The following is a 27819-nucleotide window of genomic DNA, read 5'->3' as shown; positions in this document are numbered from 1 at the left end:
CTCTATTAAAAAATCAACGATCAATATTGAGTAATATAGCTTACAAGATGATTGAATCAATTTACAATGCCTATATGATACCTACCATATAATAGGCATGTACACTTTGCAAATTCATTTGACATGGGATGACAACTGTACTATTTTTTGACATTTTAGTACATTTCCCATTAACATGTTTGATTTGGTAAAGTCGTGTGAAAATATAAGGCTGGGCGTTCAAAGATCTCTGCATAATACTTTTTAGTAACGCCATTGGGAGGTGTTTACATGAGCTGTGATTCATTCTTCTATAGCAACATTTATGATTATTGAATTTGGTATGGTTTCAGCTTTCAAGAGAGTTGCATTTTGGGGTTTCATAGCAGTGTTTTTATCTGTGGCAGCACCTTTACCATCTACTGTGAACTATTGAATATTTGTGTGAAATCGCACCTATCTCTGTTGCAAACTTTCCAATGCCAACTACATATAGGGTCCTTAATTAGTTTGCTTTGCTTCTATGTATATGTTTGTAATAATTGCAATCTTCATAATTGTAATTGAAATTTGGAGTAATGGTAAGTCATAATTGTTTTTAAATAATTATATTTTTTATTTCAAGCTTTTCAATATATTCTGAAATTTACAAAAAAATGAATATATTCTCCAAAAAACACAATAAAAAATCATAAACTTTCAAAATACGAAAAATAATTCTTCACCATAGATTGAGGGTGAGCCAACAAGGCTCATTACATCATTTAAAAGTAAAACATCTCTAAATAGATCTTAGAAGATCATCTCAACATAATTCTCCCAAAAATGGCAACAGTTAAAAATAGACACTTTGATAGGTGCTTCCTTGCAGTGATTTCAATGCTCATTCCAAATATTGTGGATCCTTTAAAGAAACTTGAAACTGACAACTCATTAAATCATCTTAGTGACTTGAATCTAAATGCCCAGGGTAGTGAAGATGATAACTACGCAAAAGTTGCTTGACAAACAATTCACATGATTTCCATTTGTTGAGTCATCAGTCCATCAACCTTGGAGCACTTAAAAATCTTAGGAAATGATAAATTTCAGCATTTGTGTCCAAACCCTATATATCTGAAGTGGTTATTTACCCACCTTACATTGCCTTTGTTTTGATCCGTCTTTAAATCAATGTAAAAAATACAATAACATCATAATTTTCCAAAATTAACAATTAAATGTGTTCTTGTCATCTATCTTATTTTGCATTTGTAGAAGAATTTTAAGTTTCATGTAAAAAATTATTTTAATTACTTTTAAATGATTTATTTAGAGTAATCCTTAATTTTGTAATTGAATGGATTGATTTATAAAACATATTTAATATATCTTTTAAGAAATTAAAATTAAGTGTTTGTGAATATTATGTTGATATAATTATTATAATAAATATTGACATAAATATGTCTTTCATATTGATTTTATTTTAATCCTAAAAGACTTATGTCCTCTTTTACTAAGAGTGATTTATTTAATTTTGATTATTTAATAATTTAGTATTTTACTTTATAATTATGAATAAAAATAAATGTTTTAGATATATTTAAGATAAGAAGTATTTTAGTTTTATATTAATAGGCTTGGATATGAATTTTATGTTTAATTTTTTTTAATAATTTTAATGAAATTATTAATAGATTTCATTTGACCTTACTTTTAATTTTTTTAAAAAATTTTACTAAGATTTTTTAAAAATTAGAGTAATCTTTAATTTATTATTCAATCTATAATATTTTTGAAAAAAAATTTATATTTATATTATCATTTGGAAGGTAATAATAGCTTTTTAAATACAAATTAGATGGTTATATATATTTATTATAAACTATTATTTAATTATTTAATATATTGTTAAAATATTTTTTATTGCTACTAAGATAAAATATTTTTTTACTACTATACAACTTAATATATAAAATAATATCAATTTAGTAAAAATAAATTTTAAAAATATCTATGTTAAGATTAAAACTAAATATTTTCTAATAATAGATTTAGAAAATTATACATAGCAATAAAAATGTATTTTATTTATTCATTATACACTTTAAAATTTGTTTAGAAAAATACATTTAATAATTATAAATTTAATTAAAAAATTAAACTAACAATTATAAATATAAAACTAAACAAATAATCTCTTACCAAAATATTCAAATGAAATAAATGAGGTAAAAAATATTCAAAGTAAAAAAACATTAATATAAAATAAAATAGATGACCAGAACTAAAATTTTGAAAAGTTTGAATTTGTATATATTACTAACCATAATATGAAGTCTATGCACATACTTGCTTAACTATATTTGTGTTAGGGAGTACATCATAACATGCATGAGATGGGCATGCAAATGGCTAATGACCTGGTGCAAATATGTTGCATCGTAGCCTATGCCCTACTTATATCAACTACTTTACGGTTTCACTATTATGGGCGCATGATAATAATTTCTATTTAGGTTGTCCCTTCATGACTCTGTGATATAATGAGCTATTACCATCCCTCATTTTGCTGCAAATGGGATAGGTTTCTAAACTTACCCAAATTTTTAGCTGCACCCTTCAAAGCCTTCGTCGATTAGCTTTATTTGTTCATACTACGTTTTCTACTTCCAGATTTCCTTTGCCTTCTCTTTGTTTGGATAGATTTCATCAGGTAATGAATTCAATGTTTTTTTCCTTGAATGCTTTTGCTAATGAAGAATTAAATCAGTTGATTTATTTGAAAAAATTATCTCTTTGCCCTTTTATGTTTCTGGTTTGCTCTCTTTTGTTGAATCTTCTAACTTATTTTTTGGGTTGCAACAATTACTGTGTTGTGTTTTTTCAATTAATGTGGATATGTTGTTTTTGTTAGGTTTTTGGAATGTGAATGGGAGGTGGCTTCTTCTCATTCAGGTGACAAATTCACCTAGGTTGAGGGTACAATAGGAGAAATATATGAAATGGAGTGGCTTTGGGGCTTTGTGTTGTCTATGCATATGAAGCATGGTGGCTTTGGGGGTTTGTGTTATTTGTGCATGGAATTGAAATTCTCCATCTTGCTAGGATAGTTTTGGTAAGAGGCTCTATCCTAATTTGAGGTTTGGTAGAGGACACCAAGTGTTATGTTCTAGTGCAGTGGCTTAGTTCCTAGTTTTCCTATGAGGGGGGCATTTTGTGTTGGAAATTTTATAAATGTTCCTCAACTTTTGACCTAACTAATGATGTGTGCAATTGCTTATTTTGTGGTTTTAGCCCTCTCCATTTCTTGGCCTCTTTTAGGTTCTTATGGTTTGACCTATGTTGGAGAGGGTGCTCCTGCCTCTTCAATTTTTGAAGAGGATATTAAGGCTTGTGTTGGTTGAGTGGTTGATGCTTTGTTGAAAAGTGTTTCTTGCCTTGATACTTCATTGTAGGGAGTCAAGGACTAGAATGTTTGAGCTCGTGCTTCTATTTCTGAATCCTTTTGTGAATTACTCTTGGGAGTACTTTGGTGTGGTTTAGGGTTTATTTTGGTAGAGCTTTCTTTCTTTTTTGGGTCTTTCAAGATCCCTCTCATTGGCTTCTATTGTATGTTGTCCCTCTCCATCTCCTTCCGTTATGAGATCTTATGTGTGTTAAGTTCAACAATCCATCTTCTGAGTAATTGATTTATTGAATTTAAGGCTTCTATTGTAGTTGCAACCCCACAGTTTGCAATGTAGCAAAAATCAAACAATTCTTTTAGCACAATGATCATCAATATAATTTTTTGTGTTTGAAAATTAATAGTAGCTTTTGCCCCATTTATATCTTGGTACTTTAAGTCTCAGGGTATTCTTGATTGTCAATAATATTTGATAAAGCTATTTTTCTCTTTTCCATAACTATCTAATCTTATGTAAGAACATGCAAATAAGACACCTCAATTTCCTTTTGGAATGGCTCCTAGATTACTGGGTTTATGATCAGTATATTTTATGGCAAAGCAATGGCACCCTATAATGGTAATCAATATTAGTAGATACATGCTGCAAATTGAGATTTAAATTTTGAAATTATCTGCATTCCTTTTAATAAAATAGTCTTTTTCTATGTATTGTATTTCCAATCTCATATGTCTTGTCATTACATTTTTGATCTATGTATCCTTTTTAAAATTAAATGTATTGGTTTTTGGTATGATTTGCCGGCCTGCTAGTTTTTTTTTATAGCTTTTGTGTTTTCCAACATTCTCTAAATGTCATTTTCCTCTGTTGATTTTTTTTTTTGTTGAATTGTAGAATGGCATAGATTATAGCCAAAAAATAAACTCACATGGTTCTGCAATGCTAATTAATCTTGAAATCCTCTTAAGTGCTTCTTTTTCTATGTATTGTATTTCCAATCTCATATGTCTTGTCATTACATTTCTGATCTATGTATCCTTTTTTAATAAAGTATATTGGTTTTTGGTATGATTTGCCTGCCTCTAGTTTTTTTTTAGCTTTTGTATTTTCTAACATTCTCTAAATGTCATTTTCCTTTGTTGGATTTGTTTTTTGTTGAATTGTAGAATGCCATAGATTATAGCCAAAAAACAAACTCACATGGGTCTGCAATGCTAATTAATCTTAAAATCCTCTTCAGTGATTCACATAAACATGGCTTACGCACCAACATTTTTTTAAGTTATTTTTTTAAAAATCACTCTAACTAGCTACATCAATTTGTAGACAGTCTTTCCAAAAAAAAAATATTTAGTTATATTTATGTCTTTTACTATGATCTTCATCTGCTGCACTCAAAGCTTCTTTGCAATTAAACAAAGTTTCAAATTAGAAAATAATTAAAGGCTAAAAGTTTAAAAAATTTCAAATCACCCTCTCTACAAACACTATAATCACATTCACAATCTCATTATTGTCCTCTATGTTATATACCACAAAATATATATTCTTAAAAATAAAATAGTGTATTATTAAATACTAGTAATTTAAAATAAATATAATATTGTTTGGCATTTTTATTACAACCTTAGGTGTGATCGCTAGTTTTAATGCGATGCACTTTACTGTCAAGTACCCAAGATACGGGCACTGGACTGGGCCTCCAAATGCCCTTTTAGTACCCAATCCCAATAGATTAAACTTAATAATAATTTCAAAGCTATCAAATAGAGTTGAAGCCAAATATATTTTCAAGTATATTTTTCCCAAATATGTTTTGCCTACTAAATTTAGTTAAAAAGGATAGTGGCTAAATAACCAACTAAAAGTAAAACCAACAGTATATAAAGATGATTGGTTACAAGGGTAACTTTGATGAGATAAGCGTTTCAATTTACTGTTTAAAGATTGATAAGTAGGAGATAATCACCTAGATCCAATGAGTGCTAAGTGTTCCATTTATTCTCATGAGAGATGGATTCGTGTTGAATCACTAATGAAACGTGGGTCAATGAGTTTGACTCAAAATCACACAGTTAAATCCTGATAGCAATACCATGTTTAAAGATTGACAAAAAGGCCATTGTTGCCTGCAGAGAGGTAGAAACAAAAACACTCGTTTAAATCCTACTGAATGCTATGTCACTTCCGTGATCTGTTTGACTATCCCAAGTTAGCATTTTTTCATTTGGATGATTGTTTGGTGTGTGTGTGTGTGTGTGTGTGTGTGTGTGTGTGTGTGTGTGTGTGTGTAAGGAGTTCAAAATTACAAAAAAGAATCACAGAGTATCAAAACATAATTACAAGAGGCCTAGCCTCACATTAGAGATAACCAACTAATAATTACAAAGAACCCAAAAAGAGAGACAATCTCAGCAACTAGTGGAGCACATCTTCAAAAGTATCAACCCAGACAGTCTAGCCCAAAGAGCCTTCCATCCAGACTATGCTTTTTTGTTCCTGAATCTGTTTAAGCATATAGATCATTTCCTTGGTAGTATCATGGTTATTTCTTCTGACTTCCTTGCTGAGAAGGTTAATAGTGTGATTGAAAGTCTCAATGTTGTCCATGTGTAGTTTCCAGAAGTACCCATTCTTCTCGTTGGTGAAAAAAGTGGCATGACCATTTTTAAGGAGTTTTTTGAATTTAGCTTTGTCAACTTTCATAATATTTTGAACCTGCGAGAAAATTTTTAAATGGGTGAGACTTCGAAAAGACTCAGTAAGTAATCTAGGAATGTTTTGAAACCTTTTCTTATTTCTACATTTTCAAATTTGCCACAAAATGTTAAGAGGAGAGAATGTTCCAAAACATGTTAGTATCCTTTTTAGCATTCATAATAAAATTAGTAATAATTTCAAAAATAATGAAATTAAAAGGGATAAGATACCAAACATCAACCAAACCTCTTTGCAATGAAATTTATAATTTATGAGAGTAATTATTTGCTGGCGTGTTAACGTAGACCAGAAGTCAATGTACTCAACTGGTCGGGCTTGCCTGTTGTTGGCTTTCTCTAAATTTAACTAATTCAGGTCGATGAGAATGGAAGGTTTAGACTTTAGAGATCTACCAAGGTTAAAAACGCCATTTTAAATTAATTTTGCTTTTTGTTTTTGTTTCTGGTATTATTAAGTATTTTCCACTACTCGGAATCTACATGTTTATTTTTATGTACATTTCGAACCGGTTTGGATCGTGTTGCGATGGTTTTCATGGCCATGGAAGAATTGAAAGTCATCGACCGGGTTTGTGGCACGAATTCCAAGGTTTAGTTGGAGAGGAACAACAGCAGAGTGCGAATGAGTGAAGGAAATTATGGGGAATAAATTTACTTGTAGCTATATGGTGGACGAGCAGCATACAGGGCTACAAGGTTTGCATCAGCACAGGAGAAAGCTTATTCTTGATGTAGAGTCCGTTCCTTCTTATCCAGGAGGTGGAAAGCACACCAGTACTCTTGATGAGTCTACAAGTTGTTTCCTGGTATGTTTGTAGAATTTTAACGTTTTTTGTGTCTGTAAATTTTGTAGCTTTTATTGCTTTGCTATTATGTCTCGGGGTTAATTGGAGGATGAGTCTATTTGGGACATGGTAAAATTATGTATTGGGGTTTATTTTAGGACGAGTCAACTTGTCACGTACATATACAAAATGTGGATTACTTGCTTACTAAATAGGCTTGATTACTTCTTTTAGCTGTTTTAGGAAACTCCTACCTCAAGGACTCCTTTAGATCATTCTTTTTAATGCCTTTTTACTTTTCAGTTCATCTTTTCACCGCGGAGGTTGTATTCGTGCTAAGGAATAAGAAAATGAGTGGTACGAAGAATTGCAAATGCCACTCGCTAGAATGAATGAACAATGAAGGTATTTTATTGACTTCCACGAGAGCAAACAGTCTAATGGATCACACATCAGAAAGCTAAACGGTTATGTTCTTTTCGATATCAACCCCCTGCTATGACTTTTTATAAAAAAAAAAGTGGTTTTGTGCAGTCTTGCTTCATGAAACAATTGATATAGATGACTCTCCTTCAACTTGTTCTCATATTGTTCACAGATATCCTGATATGCTACACTTATATTAAAAAATAAAGTGCCATTCTATTTCAACACATCCTTTACTGCAGAAAATGCACGTTCTTTCATCTCAAACCTCCTTGTTCTTTAGTCTCAAACTTCCTTGGGAATCATCCATCTACCCGTCTTTACCCATCTCGCAACGGGGATGATGAGATCTAGTTCTCAACTGTGCCACTGCCAATATAGCTTTACCTCTGATTGACCTGTAACTATTCTTTATCCTTATGATCCTAAGTGGGATTGAACTCTTTCACATAGTAGATTTTTATCTGTCCTTTTATCTCTTCATTGGTGCAGGGATAATTTTGTATGTCAATGACCCCTTTATTCAACCATGTCTTGTTTTGCCTCATCCAACTCTTCTTTCTTCAGACTAATCTTTCATTACCCACTAACTTGTGTAAGGTCTCTGCCCCACGTGGCTCTTACATTCAGTCTTCCATCGTGTCCAACCTCTTTGTTAACCTCTGTTGACGTATATCCTTTCCATCCGTTTATTTGCAAGTCGCTGCTATACTGTCCATGATTCCTTTCTAATAAATTGCTGGATTGCTGACTAGCCAAGGTAACGTGGAATTGATAACACTTGTAAATCTCCAACACTGGACGGATACAAACACCAGAGTTGACTCCATATGACTCGTATTAATCTTCTAATGATGTTTCTGCATAACTCATACTATCTGTTGCTGCCAGTCAATTGTCCTTTCTATTTCCATAGATCGCTTCAGATTCATGCTTTGATTTCTTTGTATCGTTTGTTGTGAAGAACTTTGTACAACAAGGTCTCCGCTGCCATCACGTGTCTTTATACTTTGACATTCAGTTATGCTCCTTGAAATTGCCATTTATAACCTGACTTTATAAAATGTTCTCTAACTCCATAGGTCACGATAGCTCTATTTAATATCTTTTGAATGCAATGAAACTCCATTGACTCGCTGCCCCCTTAACATTCTTATATAAATATAATAGCAGAGGTGATCGCCGACCTGTTGTCTTCACAAAGGAACTGTTTGAAACATAGTCACTTCTTGAATCAGACTTTTAAACTATTGTCACTTGGATACTTGTTACCTAAAGATCTGTGATTGCAGCACACATTAATCCGACTGTCTAGTAGTCTTTGTAATAGTTATCACTCTTTTAAACACTGCTATAATTATTTGTGTAGTTCTGTTGTATAGTTCTGATGACCTATTTACACATTATTTATCCATCAATGACAATATTTCCATCAGGTCCAATGATGCTTATCCATATTTTCAACTTTGTTTAAATAGCTCAACAATCGGATAACCGCTAAAACTTCCATCTGGAACATACCTGCTTCAGACTAGAGAATCTCTTTAAGGCTAGTTGTGATAAGATTTTTTTTTATTCTTTCAATTTGTTTCCACTTGTGGTTATGTAAGAACCCTTCACAGGTTCAACTGCTGAACTGTGTTTCTTTTTTTTTCTTTTTTTTGAATGTTTGAATTTTTTTTGTGTTTTTGCAAGGGTTTTGAACAAAAGAAAATGAACAATAATCTGAAATTTCAAAACAAATAAACTACTGCTGCAACTTTGAATTAAATTCCCAATAACTACAACAATGCCAAATATGATTCAGAGTTATTACTTTTAACAGCAAAATTATATGCCTGAGACAACAATACTAAATACTAATTGTAGCAAAAAAAAACCTGATAATGATATCCAATGACAAAGGCAAAGAGTTGCACTCGGATTCACTGTTCACGCAGCACTGTTCACTTTTCACTGTTCATGCAGTACGGATCACTGTTCACGGATGTGCGGAATTACTGTTCGTCATGGCACTATTCATCGCGGTACTGTTCACGAGTACTGTAGCAGCAAGGGAAAAAATGATTACTAATGGCTGCCAAAGACGAATCCTCAAGTCTACACTCGATAGTCGTTCAATATTCTTCAAACCCTTTGATTATTCCCTACTCTGAGCACAAATAGAACTCCAGAATGAAGCTCTCCTGAATGCCAAATTCAGCAGATATTTCACCACCTCAAATGACTAACTGAAATTAGAAACCCTTGGTTTCTTCTCCCAAATTCATATCAAACCAATATTAATTCTCTGGATGCCCCAAGAATGAGCTCTTAAGTTCCTTTTTATTCCTTTCTTGTGAGAGCTCAAACACTTTTTGGGCCAATGTGGGATTAAAGATATTATTCCACTTTTAATTTTCACGTAACGCACTTTATAAAATTAAAGTGACTTTATCATTATAAAGTTACTTTAGAACTTTATGATAACACAAAAAATATTTAAATTAATAGCTTAAGCCACTTAAACCTTTAAATTGTTTAGAATTGTTTTAATGTTGTCTATTTCTTTTCTAGTGCTGGCTCCAACTAGTATAGTATCATCAGTGAATAGTGTTATTATACCAAAGAATTTCAGTGATGTTCTGACTTTAATAGTAAATTAGCTTGGTAGTTGGGCCATTTACTTTGCATGGTTCTTTGTAAGTCTTGTAAGATGAAATTTCTTAGTGGTCTCCTTCGATTCTGGTTATCTTCTCCAAATAATTTATTTTGCCTATTATCAATTTACCATGTGACATATTTGTTGAGAAAACCGATTCCTTTATGTTAGATGCTTTGTTGACCTGGATATTGGGGTCTTCATTAAGATGCAAGGACTTTTGGTATGTAGTGATTGATCATGCTGCTGGGTTTAAATTTAGGTAACTTTGACAGACACATTCTCTCCTCGCCCAAATCAATTAATGGGGGGGTGCATGGGGGTAGAGCCCCTTCAATGGGGTTTGAAGGGATGGATCCTATGACAAGGATATGGGGGCAACACCCCCACGCGAGGGTTTTGAGAGCCTATTATTTATCGAAAGAGTCAACTATTGTTTTGGCATGTGAACAGACCTTTTTAAACCCCACCTTAGAGGCCTATAAATGAGTGGTTGTGTAATGGAAAAGACATTATATTGTGATTTTATCTTTGTTGGATAATAGAAAGAAGTGGAGGGCTGTTTCTTTGGTGGCTATAGCCTACATTGGGTGTAAAATGTTAAATCTCTATGTTATTGTGTGTTATATAGATTTTACCTCTCTTATTCTACATTATAATTTAAAATTGTTCATTGCTTCGGTCTACCTTAAAATCCTTACAAAAACATCCCTATTGTTAGGAACAATAAGGCAACACTTACAACTGAGGGGGGAGGTGAATTAGTTGTGTGATCAAGCTTGATGCTTTAAAGAATTCACCACCATAAGAACTTGGAACTGAAAGAAACATCTAATGCACAAAAGATGGCAACATTGTAACATATAACACCAGATTTTTTGCGTTGAAACCCTGTTAGGGGGAAACCACAGTGGGGATCAAACCCACCAGATAATGTACTAGCTCATATATCCTGGTAAAGGTAGAAGGGGAGTGCACACACATTCAGATACACTGCCTAGAGCTCACTGTTCAAAGATACAGAAGGGCAACAATACTGAGATGGACTACAAGTCTTTGTGGACAACAATCCATTGAATTATGAACTGACTGACAGGATCTCTGATATGTCAATAGAACTCCAATGAAGTACATCAATTCTCTGTCTCAATAGATTCCATTCATACCTCTTCTCTAGATCTCTAATGTAAAATGTTTGTACACTTTCCTTTGTTTGCATCCACACTCTCTCATCGCATACATTTACATGAATGATTTCAACTTTATATACATATCAACATAAAGAAGGTCGGCCTTAAACATGACGTCACTTGCAAAAATAATCAATACAATCCAAGACATGTCAATTAGGACATAGCTAGGACCCAAACAATTAATCCTTAGCACGCCACAATCCATTAATCACAATCAAGATCCACTGTAACATGCTCCATCGGCAAGTCGGCGAAGAACACTCCAACAAATAAATATTTTGAATCCGATCACACAGCTCAATGCGACCCAACAAAAAGAATATTACATCATTAAGGAACAACATCAAGCATCTTGAAGAACCACAATAACAACACCATCTCTGCCTTCAAATCTAGGAACAATTCTGCATTGTTCACCATGAACATCAAGTAGCAATTTCAGTCATCAAAGAAAAAGAGCCTGTCATTCTTTGAATAATGAACCACTCTTGTTGAGGATGCATATCCAAGTCCTAAACACACCACTAGTTTAGCAACATAAAATATTGCATAACCAATCCAAAAAATGTGAAATTGTCATCTCTAAAATAACTAGAAAAGCTAGTAAACCAGTTTTTGATCAACACACTGTAACTTGCTCAAATCATAAGATTTGCCTCTATGATCCAACAATGAACATATACAGACATCCACAGAGCTCTCAGTAACTGCGCAAGATTTGATAATGCAAAAAACATACTGATCTAATTGCTCCACCGAACAAACTAAGAATATTGCTAGGAAAATAAATATGTTGACATCAATGACAAGACATTAGTGCCAACACATATAACGCAATCTCTTGCAACAATTCCAACAATATCCCATCAATCTCCCTCTTTGGCATTCATGGCAACATATGATGTGAAAGACCAAGTCAATGCACAAAGATCAAAATCATCAATAATGTAGGATATATCTTTAAGAGATTCTCTCACAAATCATCTTCCTGCAATCTCTCCATAGCTATCTCTCCCGTATCTTTATGTTTTGCACCTAGCTATCTCTCCCCTTTTGACATCATTGACAAAGGCACATGTATGCACTCAGCCAAAGAAACCAAATAAACTGTTAAATCTTATAAAAACTGAAAATCACACTTGTCAAGACTAACTACTCCCCCTAAGTAGCAGCCTCCAAAGATACCAATCCAGAATAAGGATAATTCTGTTAAGATCACTGGACTGATGCAAGTCCATGTGTCAATTAGCTCTGATTAGAAGGGCCCATCACCCAGGCTTAACTTTGAGATATTCAAAGATATCTTTAGGCAAAGACTTCATAAAAAATATCTGCAATTTGCTCTTTAGTATCCACATATTCTAATCTTACTTCTTTCTCATTCACCTTATCCTTCACAAAATGATATTTGGTAGATATATAATGTCTTTGAATGTGACACGGGGCTCTTTGAAATATTAATATCATTAGAGTTATTACAATGAATAGTAGTAGGCTCACAATATTCACTTTGATAGCTTTCAACATTTGCTTCATCTGAACAACTTGCGTACAATTAATACAAACAACATATTCAGCTTCGGCAACAGATTGAGATATATAGTTTTGTTGCTTGCTACACCATGAAACTAACCTCCATCCTAAAAGGAATGCACCACCACTAGTACTCTTCTCTGCCATCCACATTTCATGGCCAATCTGCCTCAACGCAAGATTCATCATAACCATATCATAATCCATAGTCAATTGTATCCTTCAAATATCTGAATATCTTTTTAAGAGAAGCAAAATGTGATTCTTTAGGTTCAGCCCAAAATCTGGCAACAATTTGAACAACATTAGATATGTCAAATCTAGTGTAATTTAGATATTGCAATCTACCGATCATTGATTTGTATCTTGTCTGATTAGCATTAGGTTAATCATCATTTTTTGTCAAGTTACAATGAGTTGCCATAGGAGTTCCAACAAGCTTTGAGTCATCCATACCAAACATTTTCAACATCTCCTTCGCATACTTAGATTGTGATATGAAAATTCTTCTTTTTGATTGAATAATCTGCAAACTAAGAAAAAAATTCATCTCACCTACCATAGACACCTCAAATTCTTTACGCATCTCATCAATAAAATCTTTAATACTAGGAACTAAAATCCATGCCTTGTTTTTTTCAGTCTGATCCAATTCTTCTTTCGTAGCTTTAATCCAGCTTTCATCTTGGCATGCTTCACCAACATTAATTGGCTCAACTTGAGAAATTAAACAAATTTCATACCTAACAATCCTTCCTCTACTCATTACTCCATAATTTCTATTACGAATAATTTAATTTTCTGTATGATTCAACTTTACATACCTTGGGGTCTTTTGAAATTCCTTTGTAGTGGACTCTTGTGTATCAAATTGATTGTCATTACCATCTTCCTCAACCTGTTTAACCAATCTATTCTGATTTTGCACAACCATAATTTGATTCTCTTCTTTATTATCTAATTCGTAATTGCAAGATCTATCTTGTACTTGATAGCTTTCATCCACTCTGTCAGTAGCCTTTTTTGTAATTTTCCTTATTCTATTGCTATAACATGTGTAAGCTTTTCTCTTGGTTGAATATCCAAGAAAGATTCCTTCATCACTTTTGGGATCAAACTGTAAAAACCCTTCCTTGACTAGAACTGAATTTTTAAATGAGAACAACCTTGATATCTTGTATTTTATTGTTTTTTCTAAATTTTTTTGGTCTTTTGGAATATATATGAATAATAGCAAAATGGGAAGAAAGCATGGAGAATTATAACTCAAATCTACTTCTTATTCAAAGAGACAAATACAATGCATTATGAGTTCATATCCAAACAACTCTACTGTGTTAAAAACCTGATTTATATTTGCTGAACTTTGGCTGGCTCTCAATATGGTTTGTCAACGTGCCAATTCAATTTCAATGTGCAGGCCGCAGCTGATGAATGGTAACTCCAAGTAAATGCATGTTACCAACTCCAGATTGACCCATGGCTATCAGAATTCACCCAGCAGTCTGTTCAGGTGTGTCCAGACAGCACACAGCCTCCCCTAAATTCTCCAACGTAACACCAAACTGACCTGCGATTTTCCTAGGAAGCAATCGCAGTATGCTTGGGAATAGTCATCCAACTCTAAGGTGATTTCCAAACACAATTTGAATGCCCGATGACACCTGCTGGAAGTCGACGGCAGTTCCCCAGTCAAATTCGATCACAGTCTGCAGTCTTCAGGTTGTAAAGACCCAATCGAATTCAATTCCAGAATTGTGCTTCCTCAATAGATTCAATTCTCCTAGATGCAATATAAACAGATAGGAGACTTGCCAATCGTTATACCTCACCAACGATTGCAGCAATCTACAATTCTCAGGAATTCCTCAAACCCTTGGCCAGATAATTCACGAAGAAATATATATTTTCAAGATGTCTCTCCTTCTCACAAAAAGCCATATTTATAATGCCATTTGGGCCATTCAGCTTCACGCACACACCTTTCACTTAAAAATCAACTTTTATAATATAAAGTTTTAACACTTTATAATGTAAAGCACAACGATAGTTAAGTGGGCATTAAATAATCATGAAGCCAACATACTTTCCAATAATTATGGCTTCATCAAAGAAAAACCATTGAGAGATCAAATATCCAAAGCTAGATGATCATCTTGCCTGAATTGCTCAATCCAAAAATAGCAACTGGCCATGAGTGACTTCCTAAAAATAGTACGTCCTAGAATAGCAATCCCAAACAAAGACCCCCAAATTCAAACATCAGCTCACGAGGGTCGCGATGATGAGCTGACAAAACCATACTCTAGAGACCTGCTAAATCGGGGACATTACACAAACTTTCTCGAGTCTTTGTCTCTCCTAATATAGCATTTACTTCTAAAGAATATAAAACATTTCAAAGTAGGGACATGGCATACCACAGCGCACAAGAAGTCTTACCAGTTCCATGCTTGATCCAAACTCCATTCAATGTGTAAATTGTGGAACTAATTGCTTCTCTTCAATACATGTGAGGTACTTTCCCTTCCAACATCATAGTCCTTTCCATATAAGAATAGTTTTGTTCCTTCGCTTTACAATTGCATTCTGTTGTGGGGTCTAGGGGGCTGACATCTATCTATATACTTGTAAATATAGATCATTTATGTTCTCTCACTAATAACACATTCACGATTTTGCCATAATATGATATCAAAGCTTTTTTTTTGAAAAATAATAATTTCATTATTGAAATTTTTTGAGTTAAATTTTGAAATAGATTTTGGAAAAAATAGGTTTTAAATATCTTTAATTTCTTCATGAAATTTTTGACTCAAGATTTTTGATATTTTTTGCTTGGGTGTGTTCAAAATTATCCGTCTTGGGTTTCTGTATATATTTTTTCTCTGGATGGCTTTTCTCCTGCAACTCATGCGTCATCTGCATTTCCCCTATCCGCACGACCAATTTCCTTTGAAAAACGACAGGCTTTTTGGGTTTGCATTTGACATTTTTTTTGTGAGCCTATTTTTCTACATATTTGTGGACTTTTTTTGGCATTTTTGACCTGTCTTTTTCTACACATCTTCAGCAAAGGGTGGCATCTAGGGTGTTTTAAACCCTTTGTCTCTAATTCTCGTCCAATAGTGTTTGTTTTTCCACCATTTTTACAAACCTACACTTTCTTGTTTTTTAAAAAATGGCTAGGGTTTATTGCAAAACTCTCAAATTAATTTCGTTTTGAAAAACGTTTTGAACATTCTAGGTGGGTTTTAGTAGATCTCAATTGGGCTGGTCTCTGTTTTTTCTAGGTACATTGTTTTTTCATGCCTCAATTTTCGAGTCAGGGGATTCAGAATCCAATTTCAGATTATTTCTACAGATTTCGAGCTCTCTTTTGGGTGTCCATTCATTTTTTCTGGGTCTTTTGTCAATTTGCCTTAAAGTTCGTATCTTTCTAGATATTCACTTTTTTGCATCAAAACGTGTCATGACATCTGTCACCAATCTTCTCTTAGAAGGAAATCAATGATTCAACGGAAAGAACTACAACACCTGGAAGCAAAGAATGATGGTGATCTTCAAGTATTGTTGCCTTGAGGCGCTTGTTCTAGGTACTAACACTCGTCCTACTACAATCAATGCTACCATAGACCAATATTGTAGAACATACAGAGGGGATTTCCTTGCAATTTTGTTTGTGTTGAGGTTCGATTGACCATTAAGGGAGGGTATTAGAGTTAAAACTCTCTATTTTGTTTCTCTCTCTTCTGTAGATTTACTTCTATTTCTAATAGTCACCCCTCTTCTGTGCCTCTACATTAACTCTTTGTTCAATATGGAAACTTTTATTTCTATCTTCAAAATGTTCCTATTTCTCTCTTTGTTCGTTAAAGAAACATTCTTGTGTATACTTTATATATAGATCATTTATGATTTTTGTTTAATAACACATTCATTAGTTTACCATAATAACCTCACAACATTTGTAGTACTTATCTTCACAATGTTATCAAAGTTTACATGACAAAATCTCATATGCCATAACCAACTATAGTTAATCTTAGCAATCAAACATCTACACTCTGCACTATTTAAATGAAAAACATTACCTCTGGTTTTGGTTCTTGGTGCAATCTCAATTTGGAATTGTTAATCATTGTGCACATTCTATCTTTGAATTGTAAGTTGGAATCTTTATCAAGAAGTTGTCCAATCCTCGAGATTATGCTTCAATTCTTCAACATATTGAACACCATCAATGTTATTCTTACCATCAAGTGTAATCCACTTTCTATCACCCATTTATCTTTCTTTCCAACGCATGAACTAGGGCTCTTTCCTCATTTTGAGAAATAGGATTCTCATCTCTAATAGTAATGAACACAATTTCATCTTTACTCTTCTCAAACTCATCGTTAGTATTGTAATGTTCCCAATTAAAATAAAATATATTATTAATTAATTAAATAAAAGGGGCTAAAATAATAAAATATTGTCGGCTTGTGTCATATTGTAACTTTCTAGATGCTTGGAGGCCTTTATAAGGAGATGGCTGGACATTGTAAATCATCATCGAATATATCTGACTCTTATTTGTATTTGCGGAAGTTGAAAGCTGAAGGTACTTTATATGGAGTTTTGGAGGTGGAAGACCCTTCTTATTTTGTAATTGTTGTTTCGGTGGTTCACAACCTCCCTAGTTTGCTGTTGGAAATATTATTCTGATATTTGACATTGTGCGTCAAGTTTGTGAAAGTATTTATTCGAAGATACATTTGCATTTGTTTAGACCTTGTTTGAAACTATTGTAATCTAAGTATTGTCATTATTAATCTAAAGTGCTACCATTATTGAATCATCTTGCATGTGTGAATCCATGTATATTCTATTGTTATTATGTTATGTGTCATTGATTACAATCTGACAACAATATTACTAGTGACATTGAGATATCCATCGGTGACACTAAGTACCTTAGATTGATTTGGGATCTGTGCAAAATTCACACTATACACTAAGTTAGATACAAATTGTCGACAACTACATTGCTGAACAAACCCTAATTTGCAACCTATGACCATTAGAGCAAGCTGGTTACAATGTGGGGGAGGGATTAAGTTGTATGACACGTGCTTTCACCATACGGGCAAAAGATCACAACATAGACACTGCACTGTACACCTTGGACATGATTGTTGTGTGGGTAAGATAGGGAGCAAAGTTCTAGACTATACGACTTGGGATAAACCGTACAGGGAAATTGGTGTGTTAAGAAGAAGCTAGTTTGTTTGGCCAATATACAAGCAACAATCCACACGCGAGTGATTGTAGGGAGTAGATAAGGGAGCATACACCGTTCCAAGAAAACAAATCAGAATAAGGAAGATCCGCATGGGCACTCCAAGACCAAACACAAAATTCCTACATTTGAATGGGTTCTCCTTGATGTCATACAGATGATAGGACTGATTTTGTGCCTATGGGGAGTTGTGTCTGGCTTTGGTAGATTACAGTGGTATTAGAGCTGGTAATCTTGTCAGCCTGTCATGAATTGAGATAAAATCATAACAAGTGATGGATTGCAAGATGCATTGAGGGAGATAAGAAGAAGTTAGTAGAGGCTCCGCTAGACCCTCATACAAAGGTACAAATGGATGGAAGCGATGCTCAACCTCTTGACAAAAGTAAGTACGAGGAGATTCACAATGCTTCAACACAATGTTGTTGATGTCAACCTTCCTTCCTAGGATCAAGCAACAAGATATGTAGACACTCACGTTGGTTAAGTCGCCAAAGAAAATCAAGTAGGATTGGGTTGGTTGTTGGTGAATAGCAAATGGACATTGTTACATCCCCTCTTTTGTTATTTTCAAAATTTATTTTGCCCTTGATATTTCAAGCTAATTCGAAATGGTTGGTTAAATTAGTTACTCATTTGGAGTTCATATGAATGAGAATTTTGGTTATGTTTCACGTGGAATGGAAGATGTTGGTTAATTATATGATATCACATGAATGGAAAATGGTTGGTTAATATGGTATGTTAGCCGACTGGATGGTTTTGGCGGTATTTTGTATTCTGTAGCCGACGGTCCAACGGTATTTTGTATTCTGCAGCCGACGGTCCGGCGGTGTTTCTGTATTCTGCAGCCGACGGTCCGACGGTGTTTCTGTATTCTGCAGCCGACGGTTCGGCGGTGTTTCTGTATTCTGTAGCCGACGGTCCGGCGGTGTTTCTGTATTCTGTAGCCGACAGTCCGGCGGTGTTTCTGTATTCTGTAGCCGACGTTGTCAGTAAATAGTTTGTAGCGGATAGAATAATTGTGGCCGACGGACTCCTTCGGGAAGGTTCGGCGGTAGTATTTATATCTCCTCTGGGATCATTGTAAATCATCATTCATCTACTATTGCGAATATAATTTTGCTGTTCGTGTTCATTGTCTGTATGTGTTCATTTTCTTTACCTGTATGGTAAACATTTGGCGCCGTTGCCTTATGAATCTGGAAGGTGGGAGGAATGAAGATTAATGCCAAATCAGCTTAACAAGGATCGAAATAAGAAAGGAAAAGATGGAATCCGTACTGCGTAGGAGAATTTAATTCTGGCATAGCAAGCCGAACGCCGACGAAGATTTCAGAAGATTGCCGACAGAAACCGAAGCGCGGAGGAATTGTTGGAGGAGACTCGGTAGCGGGTGGAATTGGTGGAAGAAGCACGGGAGGAGTTCTTGAATTTGTGTTCGCCGAGGGAAGAAAATTCAGACGGAAGAGCATCAACTCGCACAGCACGCAGTGTCAAGGGAGCATGAGCGTGGAGTGACCTCTTCGTCCAAGATAGACTTCTGCAGGAAACAATTTCAGAGGATCCTTTTTCTTCACCAAGGTTCGTAGCTATCGACACCTCCGGTGCGGAAGTGCAGACCACCGGTGCGGAAGTGCAGACCGCCGGTGCGGAAGTGCAGACCGCCGATGCGGAAGTGCAGACCACTGGTGTGGGAGTTCAGATTGCCGGCGTGGAAGCGCCGACTGTGGAGTGCCGATTGTCGGTGTAGGAGTGCAGACCTCCGTTGTGACAGTGCAAACATCCAGTTTTGTGATGGCAGGACCCAAAGAGAAGCTGTCGAAATTTGAAGGCGATGGTACAGCTGACCCCATCCGACATTGTAAGACATGCGAAAGATCTGGCGAGCAAATGGAATCACAGATGTCGACGAATGGGTCAGGCAATTTCCGGCAACCCTACGGGGTGTCGCGATTGATTGGTTTTCGGATATGAATCCGCAGAAGCTGGATACATGGGATAAGATTAAAAAGGAGTTCTTGGCGGAGTTTAAACTCTTGCGGGATGATAATGAAATTGTAGCGGAAATTTTCAATACCAAGGAGGGGAAGCACGAAATTGTCTGTGTCTATGCCAAGAGATTAAAAGACTTAATAAACAAAATGGAAAGCAAGTCGGCGAACGGATTGTAGAAAAGATGGTTTGTGGACGACCTACGATCGGAATTGCGGAGGAAAATGAAAATTGTGCCACCGTCATCATATGTGGATGCGTATAACAGAGCACTGGACCTTGAAAGTGAACAGAAGACAAAGAAGAAGAAAACTAGCTCCTCTGATTCTGATGACGACGAGCCTGCTGGAGATGATAGCAGTGACGACGAGCCTGCTGGAGATGATAGCAGTGACGACGAAGGCAGCAGCAAGAAGGTTCGTGCCCTACAGAAGGATATGGTTCGCATGAAGGAATTTAAAAACATGCAGAAGGAGCCAAAAGGCAGTGAGCTGTGGTGCACGGAGTGTAAGACAGACGGGCATACTAAAGGATCATGTCCAAAGAACCAATTCTGTGACATTTGTCAGATCATGGGCCATTCGACAAAGGAGTGCCCTTTTAACATGAAGACAAGAGGATCTCCGCAGGTGTTTCTCACACCGGAGGCTTCCCCGTCGGGTAGTAGCGGAAACACGAATACTGCCGGAGCTACATCCGGAGGATACAGGAATGATAACAGAGGGCAAAATAATAACAATAATACCAATAATAATGGGAGCCGAAGTCGAACTCAGTATGATGCAAACGGACGGCCGATCGTTCAATGCCGAGCGTGTAATTTGTGGGGTCATTTTGCGCGGAATTGTACAGCGGCAAACACACCGAAATTATTATGCAGATGGTGTGGACTCGACGATCACGAAGATTCCAAGTGTCCAAAGTCTGGAGTAAACTTGATCACTGTAGGCACGGATGTAGAGGAGGTTCTAGCAATTACACGGAGGCAAGCGGAGGAGAAGAGGAAATTGGGGGAAGCGCAGGCGAAAATTGCAAAGGCATCGTCGGCGGGGACATCTCAGTTGAAGGACATCACCGACACCTTGGCAAGGAACTTCGCAGAACAAAACATTATACGACAGATCTTACAAACGGAGATACCAGTCAAGATAAGTGACCTTCTCACAATGCCCCAGTTACGGACGGCCATTCTGAATCATACACCGTTTCTGAAAGCACCGGAGGACACAGGAAGGGATAGTAGGGAAGTGATGACAACAGACCCAATGCTGCTGGCACTCACATCCGGACGGCATCCGACGGTCGTCGAAATGGGGATTTTGGGAAATGTTTTGACAGACACAATTGTTGACGGAGGGTCTGGCATGACTGTGTTGCCGGAGGATACTTGGAAGAAGTTGCGAAAGCCGACATTGTGGCCATCTGCATTTCAGTTGCTCACGGCAGACCAACATAGAATCAAACCATTGGGAATTCTGAAAGCGCAACCGGTAAAAATTGGTACGCAACCATTTTTATTGGATTTTGTGGTCATTCCATTAAAAAGAAAAGGCTATGATGCTATTCTGGGATGGGATTGGTTGGTGCAAGCAAAAGTAAAACATGATTGGAAACGCAATACCCTATCAATGGAGCGCGGAGGCAAAAGATTCATAATTGACCTGCACATGCAAATGGTTGGACAGCGAAGGCGAGAGTGATGACGAAGGAAAGAGGAGAATGGAACCGGATGAAGAAAGAGTATTGAGACTTGACAGAGGATCGAATGACGACGACCTGGACTCGGTGAATGGCCTTTACCACTGGCAGATAGAAGACTACGAACTCTTTCCGAGTGCAATATGCTAAGGGTCGACGAAGATGAGAAAAAGGAGGAAAATGAATCTCCGGAGGAATGCAGGGAAGCGAAAGAAGGAAAAGCTGCCATGGCTGAAGCTGAGGGGAAGAACATACAGTTTGAACACAGAAAAACGAAAAATCCCACTGTCCTGTACATGGTGAATAGACCGCATGAAAAGAAAAGGTCACTGCAGCATAAAATTAGTAGAAGGGCACCGACAGCAAGGAAATAATCCAGTTGCGCGACGACCGCAAGCACAGTGGGCGACGGGGGTGGCACAGAACAAACGTAAGGCGTACGACGGTCAGAACGAAATCAAAATGGAAAAGTTTAAGGGCAGATGGGTTGGACCATATCAGATTCGAAAGGTCGGCGACAATGGAGCGATCAATTATCAACTTTGGATGGGCAGAAGATACCTCTGGCAGTCAACAGATCCAAATTCAAAATATATGGTGCCAGGAAGACTCCGTCGCTGTCACAGGATGGCCAGTTGACTCTGTCGTCGTTGCAGAATGGTGACGCCTGGAGGCAAAATGGAGGTACCTCTGTTATTTGATTTCTTTTAGGGAAAAAAAAAAAAAGAAAAAAAAATTTGGAAAAAAAAAAAAAAATTGAAAAAAATTGAAAAAAATTGAAAAAAAAAGCGGGCACCGCGGACTGAAAAGTCCCGCGGGCAACTGCCTGTTCGCGGGCAGAGAAAGTCCTATGGACAACTGCCTGTCTGCGGGAAAAAAAAAAAAGTGGGCCCCGCGGACAGAAAGGTCCGCGGACTGAAAAGTCCTGCGGGCAACTGCCTATCCGCGGGCAAAGAAAGTCCTGTGGACAACTGCTTGTCCGCGGGCAGAGAAAGACCCCGCGGGCAGCAGCCTGTCCGCAGGAGTGGAGCGGAAGGTCCCCGCGGACAGTTTGTCCGCGGGTTGTTATAAGCCCTGCGGGCAGCTGTCCGCGGGCACAAATTTTTTTTTAACTCCTTTGCCAAGCAAGCCCGTGGGCTTAAAATCATTTTCGCCAGAATTTATAATAGTCTCAGACGGTAAGGGAAAAGATCGCGAGCAGTCTTCGCCGATAAAAAGAAAGGCCGTGGGTAAAAAACATTCCCGCCAGACTCCATTCCCTCCTCCAGCTAGACTTCCGTGGGGAAACAGAGACATAAAGAAGAGTGCTTGTTCTGCTAGAAGGAGAAGAATTTCTATGTGCAGAGGGATTTGTGTTGGATTGTAGAGGAAGCAGTAAAAAAAAAAAAAAAAAAAGACGACAAAATCAAGTTGTTCAGAATGAGTGACAGATGATGCCAAAGGGAAGGGGACGCATCCGTGGTTGCCAGAAAGAGTGTAGAATCGGCAGATAATGACAGAAATGGTGTGTTCCGTGCATTTCTGTGTGGGTTGTGAAGTGTTATTTTGGTCTGGGGCAACACCCAAGGCGCTGCCCCAGGACCCAGCCGGGGGCGTTGCCCCCTGGACCCCCAGTCGTTGCGAATATCAGTCGTGGGAGTCTGACCAGTTGAGAAGAGTTGAAGTTGCTGCAGGCATAGACCGTTTGTGTACCGAGGCACTATGAGTAGGTGTTGGTCGGGAGACTGTCTTGGTGGATGCGTAGAGAGCTCCAGAGGAGCTAATCATCCAGTTGGAGGCAGTACAGCGACACTTAGCTTAGTGGACCCAGTGTTGGAAGCAGAGAAAGCAACACAGGTGGCTATTAGGGTCAGCTTCAGGAGACAGTATTGTGTTAGCAGAGGCTATAGGCATGGGACGAAGTGAAGCGATGTGACAGAAGCAGATTTTTCTTGTTGTAGTCACTCTGATGATATTTTTTGTTTGTTAATTTGTCTCAGATATTTTGTAATTATCGTCCGGAGACGACTTTTCTTTTTGGGGGGATGATGTTAGCCGACTGGATGGTTCCGGCGGTATTTTGTATTTTGTAGCCGACGGTCTGGCGTTATTTTGTATTCTGTAGCCGACGGTCCGGCGGTATTTTGTATTCTGTAGCCGACGGTCCGACGGTGTTTCTGTATTCTGTAGCCGATGGTCCGGCGGTGTTTCTGTATTCTGTAGCCGACGGTCCGGCGGTGTTTTTGTATTCTGTAGCCGACGTCGTCGGTAAATAGTTTGTAGTGGATAGAATAATTGTGGCCGACGGACTCCTTCGGGAAGGTTCGGCAGTAGTATTTATATCCCGTCTGGGATCATTGTAAATCATCATTCATCTACTATTGCGAATATAATTCTGCTGTTCATGTTCATTGTCTGCATGTGTTCATTTTCTTTACCTTTACGGTAAACATGGTAATTAGTTATGATAACTAATTTTTTAATAATTTGGAAGTATGCTTTCACCATGTTGATTCTTTTTGCAAGAAGCATGGCGATTGGAGGGAAGCATTGGTAGAGAGGAAATAGGGCACGAGTGCACCAACCTGCCACTAAGCTAATAGATATGAGTCTAAACCACCATGGTTAGGGAAAGCATGGTGGGCAAACTAGATTACGCCAAGTGTCCACCATGAGCTAGTTGGGTTATCTAATCTAAAAAGTCCATATATATATTCAATTTAACATTAAGAAAAATATAAAACAGTTGCAAGATTTGGGTATCTTGACGCTTTGCATCCTTCTTGTATTGTCAAACTTGACTTATTATATAAATAATACCCATAGTACTTATGTACATTTGTACGTGTTACTAATATGTATATGTATGTATGCATGTATTTAAATATAACGTATAAGTAAGTATACATATATTTGAAATAGAACGTATATGTATGTATGTGTATAAATAACATGAACAACATGTGTAAATAATATGAGCATAATGAATATAATAAATTATGGGAAGGATTCTATTAATTTTCTTCTTACGTTAGATTAAATTAATGCATGGAGTCTATCAGCCTCTTATCATTCCTTATTATTTCGGCCCTTTTGCATTTTTATTTTAAGTTCTATCAAGATTGTAACTCATGTTGGCCACCTTGCAATTTCTCAGTCACGTAACTTTTTCTTGATCGGGCTCTATTCCCTTGCAATCGAGCATTGTTCTATAAGTTGGAAAATCACAGTCTCTCATGGGCTTGCTTTCCTTTCTCATTTGCAATTTCTGCTATTCCACTTTAAGTTTTTGTTACAAGTTAAATACTGCTGTCACTGCTGAATAATGACCAATAAAGCCACACATTAAAGCTCACGTTTTGGAGCAGAGAAAGACATATCCTCACGTTTTGGAGCAGAGAAAGACATATCCTTTATACTTCAATGCAGCCTTGTCAGGTCATATTTGTTAACTCTTTCATGCCATTATTGTTTTTCAATGGTAGTTTGAATATTTGCATCAATTCCCTCATTTGTATTGGTCTAAGTAGACGTGAATGATCATAAAGAAGAGTTCAAAACTATGTGCATATACATGTTGTTAATGGGATGAGCAATATGCTCAAAATGTTTTATATTTCTCTACCTTATATCTATTTTCATAAGATGTTAGTAAGTGACAAATCGTTTGTGAACACACTCTGCATGCTACAACGACATCTTTCCATGTTGTGATATTGCTATTAGGATTTAATTGTGTGATTTAACTTTGGGTTTAACCATGGAGGAAACTCCGTAGTTAAGTGCGCTCAGGCTGGAGTAGTACTGGGATGAGTGACCTCCCGGGAAGTCCCGGTGCTTCACCTAGATCCAATGAGTGCTAAGTGTTCCATTTATTCTCATGAGAGATGGATTCATGTTGATTCACTACTCATGAAACATGGCTCAATGAGTTTGACTCAAAATCACACAGTTAAATCCTGATAGCAATATCACAATTTGACTTGCTGTGGAAATTATCTCCTACTTATCAATTGATGAGCTTAAGGGGCTTTCTAATGAATGGTTCATAAGGCACGATATTGGTGAAGGTTTTGCAAATGGGGTTGCAAGCTTTGGGTTTAACCATGGAGGAAACTTTGTAGTTAAGCGTGCTCAGGCTGGAGTAGTACTAGGGTGGGTGACCTCTCGGGAGCATCAACTAAATCCAATGAGTGCTAAGTGTTCCATTTATTCTCATGAGAGATGGATTCATGTTGAATCACTACTCATGAAACATGAGTCAATGAGTTTGACTCAAAATCACATAGTTAAATCCTGATAGCAATATCATAATTTGACTTGTTGTGGAAATTATCTCCTACTTATCAACCCTTCCATGTGCTGCTGAGTGCATGGAAATTTACCCCATTAGATGTTGAGCAGCTGAGAAGGCTTGCCACTTTGTTTATATGCATTAGCAAGAAACTTTTGAAGGAATTTGATGATTTTTTTTCATTGTTCAACCAATTTATTATGCATTGGGAATTTACACCAAGAACCATCAAGGAATGCCATGCAAGGTAGAGATGTGTGGTGTGACCCATGTAAGATGGTTGTGCAATATGTCCATTTAAAACATAATTTACAGTAGAATCAGTCTAGAATTTTTCAGCTGAAAAACATAATTCTAGTTAGCTCATGGTGGGCAGTTAGGTGTATTCTTGTTGTCAAGTCGAGTGGTGGGTGATTAAGCACATAGTGTCTATTTAAATCCTTGGCTAGGTTAGGATTAGTGGCAAATGATCTTGGTGTGATCACTAGAGGTCAAGATAACTTGCAGTCGGATGGATAGGCTAATAGGAAGATTCCACCCGGCTATGTAGTTGGCACTCTAACACAAGGATGCTCAGGTGGTAGGATGAGATGGTGTTCCTGTGTCTTATCTTGTGCAGGGTAGGGCCATTTTCAGCTGAGAGTGCGAGGGGGATACACTAGTTCCATGGCTGGGTGGTTAAGACTCTAACTATGCTTCTCCTCTACACTAAGGCCAAGAGTTGCACTAAACAGATCGGGTCTACACTCTTAGCTTGATCTGATTTAGGGGGCATCTGAATTTCCTTTCATGCTTATTCAAGTTCAGCTAGACGTATTTATTTAATGTTGCAGTCACATTTATTTCCTTTCAATGTATGAAGTGATAATTAAATGTATCGGCTACTTAAAGATCCCTCTCTTCCATGCAATTTAATATTTTAGTTTAATTGAATAAATGAAACAAACCACCATTTGTTAGTTAAAGCCTTCCATGAGAATCCATTAATCTGTTATAACTGTTAATCCCATGCATGTGAATATGTAGATAACTTATATTGAATGTTAAATATAGAGAAACTAATGGGTGGGAAAGATGGTTGTTACATATGGTATCCGAGCTCTGGGTTCAACCATAGCTTTGGGTTCAACATTGAACCTTGGGCTCACCATTGATTTCAAAGAAAACTGAAATGTGAGTTTAAATGGGAACAGGATAAGAACCCAAATGACACCTTGGAAGACAACCCATCACTTTGTTCATATCTTTTTGATTAAGGATATGCCTAAATTTGATTGCTCATATTGCTCCACTTCCAAAGATGATGAAATATTAGCCCCTGCCTCAAACCTGATCGAGAAGGAAAGAGTTAGGTATATTCCTGCTAGGAAGGCAATAATGAACAAATTCATCCAAATCTGGAATTCTAAACAAATCGATCCACTTATGATGTATCATGTACCTTGTATCGGGCAAAACAAGCCCACGGAAGGAAACAAACAGGATACCCAACGATAGGGTGTTTGATTTCCTTAAAGGGTCATGTTAGAAATTTTTTGTACTTGTAGCAGTAGGGAAGTTTTTGTAAATAAATGAAGAACTTGCATTTGCAAAAGAACTCATTGTCTTATTTACATGAGATTAATGAAGAAAGTAATGAGAAATAATAGAATTGTGTACTTGCTTATTCTTGTCACTTCTTAGCAATCAATTATTATCTTTTATTCCTTCCTTCAAATGGTAAACATATATGTGTGTGTGTGTGTTATTGATAGATGAACCAATTGTATTTCATGAACCATAACCAAATGATGTGGCAAACCGTTAAAGCAATGACAATCATGTGCAAAATGAGATATCCAGGGAGGTTAACTCTCTGGGTTCTATTGACTAACTGGTCCAAGTTTTATTTTGACACCCA

At 36.7% G+C, this 27819-nt stretch overlaps 1 long non-coding RNA gene and 1 pseudogene across 2 annotated transcripts in view; one reads left to right on the top strand and one right to left on the bottom strand.

Moving 5' to 3' along the window:
• Positions 1 to 5233: 5233 nt before the first annotated feature.
• The window catches only part of LOC149544299 (uncharacterized), a 108100-nt gene continuing 85514 nt past the window's right edge, over positions 5234 to 27819 (bottom strand). The window contains exon 4 of the long non-coding RNA XR_016355767.1: positions 5234 to 6089. This is a non-coding gene — a long non-coding RNA (uncharacterized LOC149544299). The remainder of the gene's footprint in view (positions 6090 to 27819) is intronic.
• The window catches only part of LOC149544298 (protein NRT1/ PTR FAMILY 8.1-like), a 153714-nt pseudogene continuing 132236 nt past the window's right edge, over positions 6342 to 27819 (top strand). Inside the window, exon 1 of the transcript XR_016355766.1 lies at positions 6342 to 6897. The product of XR_016355766.1 is annotated as a protein NRT1/ PTR FAMILY 8.1-like (transcript). The remainder of the gene's footprint in view (positions 6898 to 27819) is intronic.

This window comes from Cupressus sempervirens, chromosome 8, assembly GCF_028749045.1.
Source record: "Cupressus sempervirens isolate cs-2001-9-10 chromosome 8, ASM2874904v1, whole genome shotgun sequence".
Classification (NCBI taxonomy): Eukaryota; Viridiplantae; Streptophyta; class Pinopsida; order Cupressales; family Cupressaceae; genus Cupressus; species Cupressus sempervirens.
This window is presented reverse-complemented; position numbering and strand designations above follow the sequence as displayed.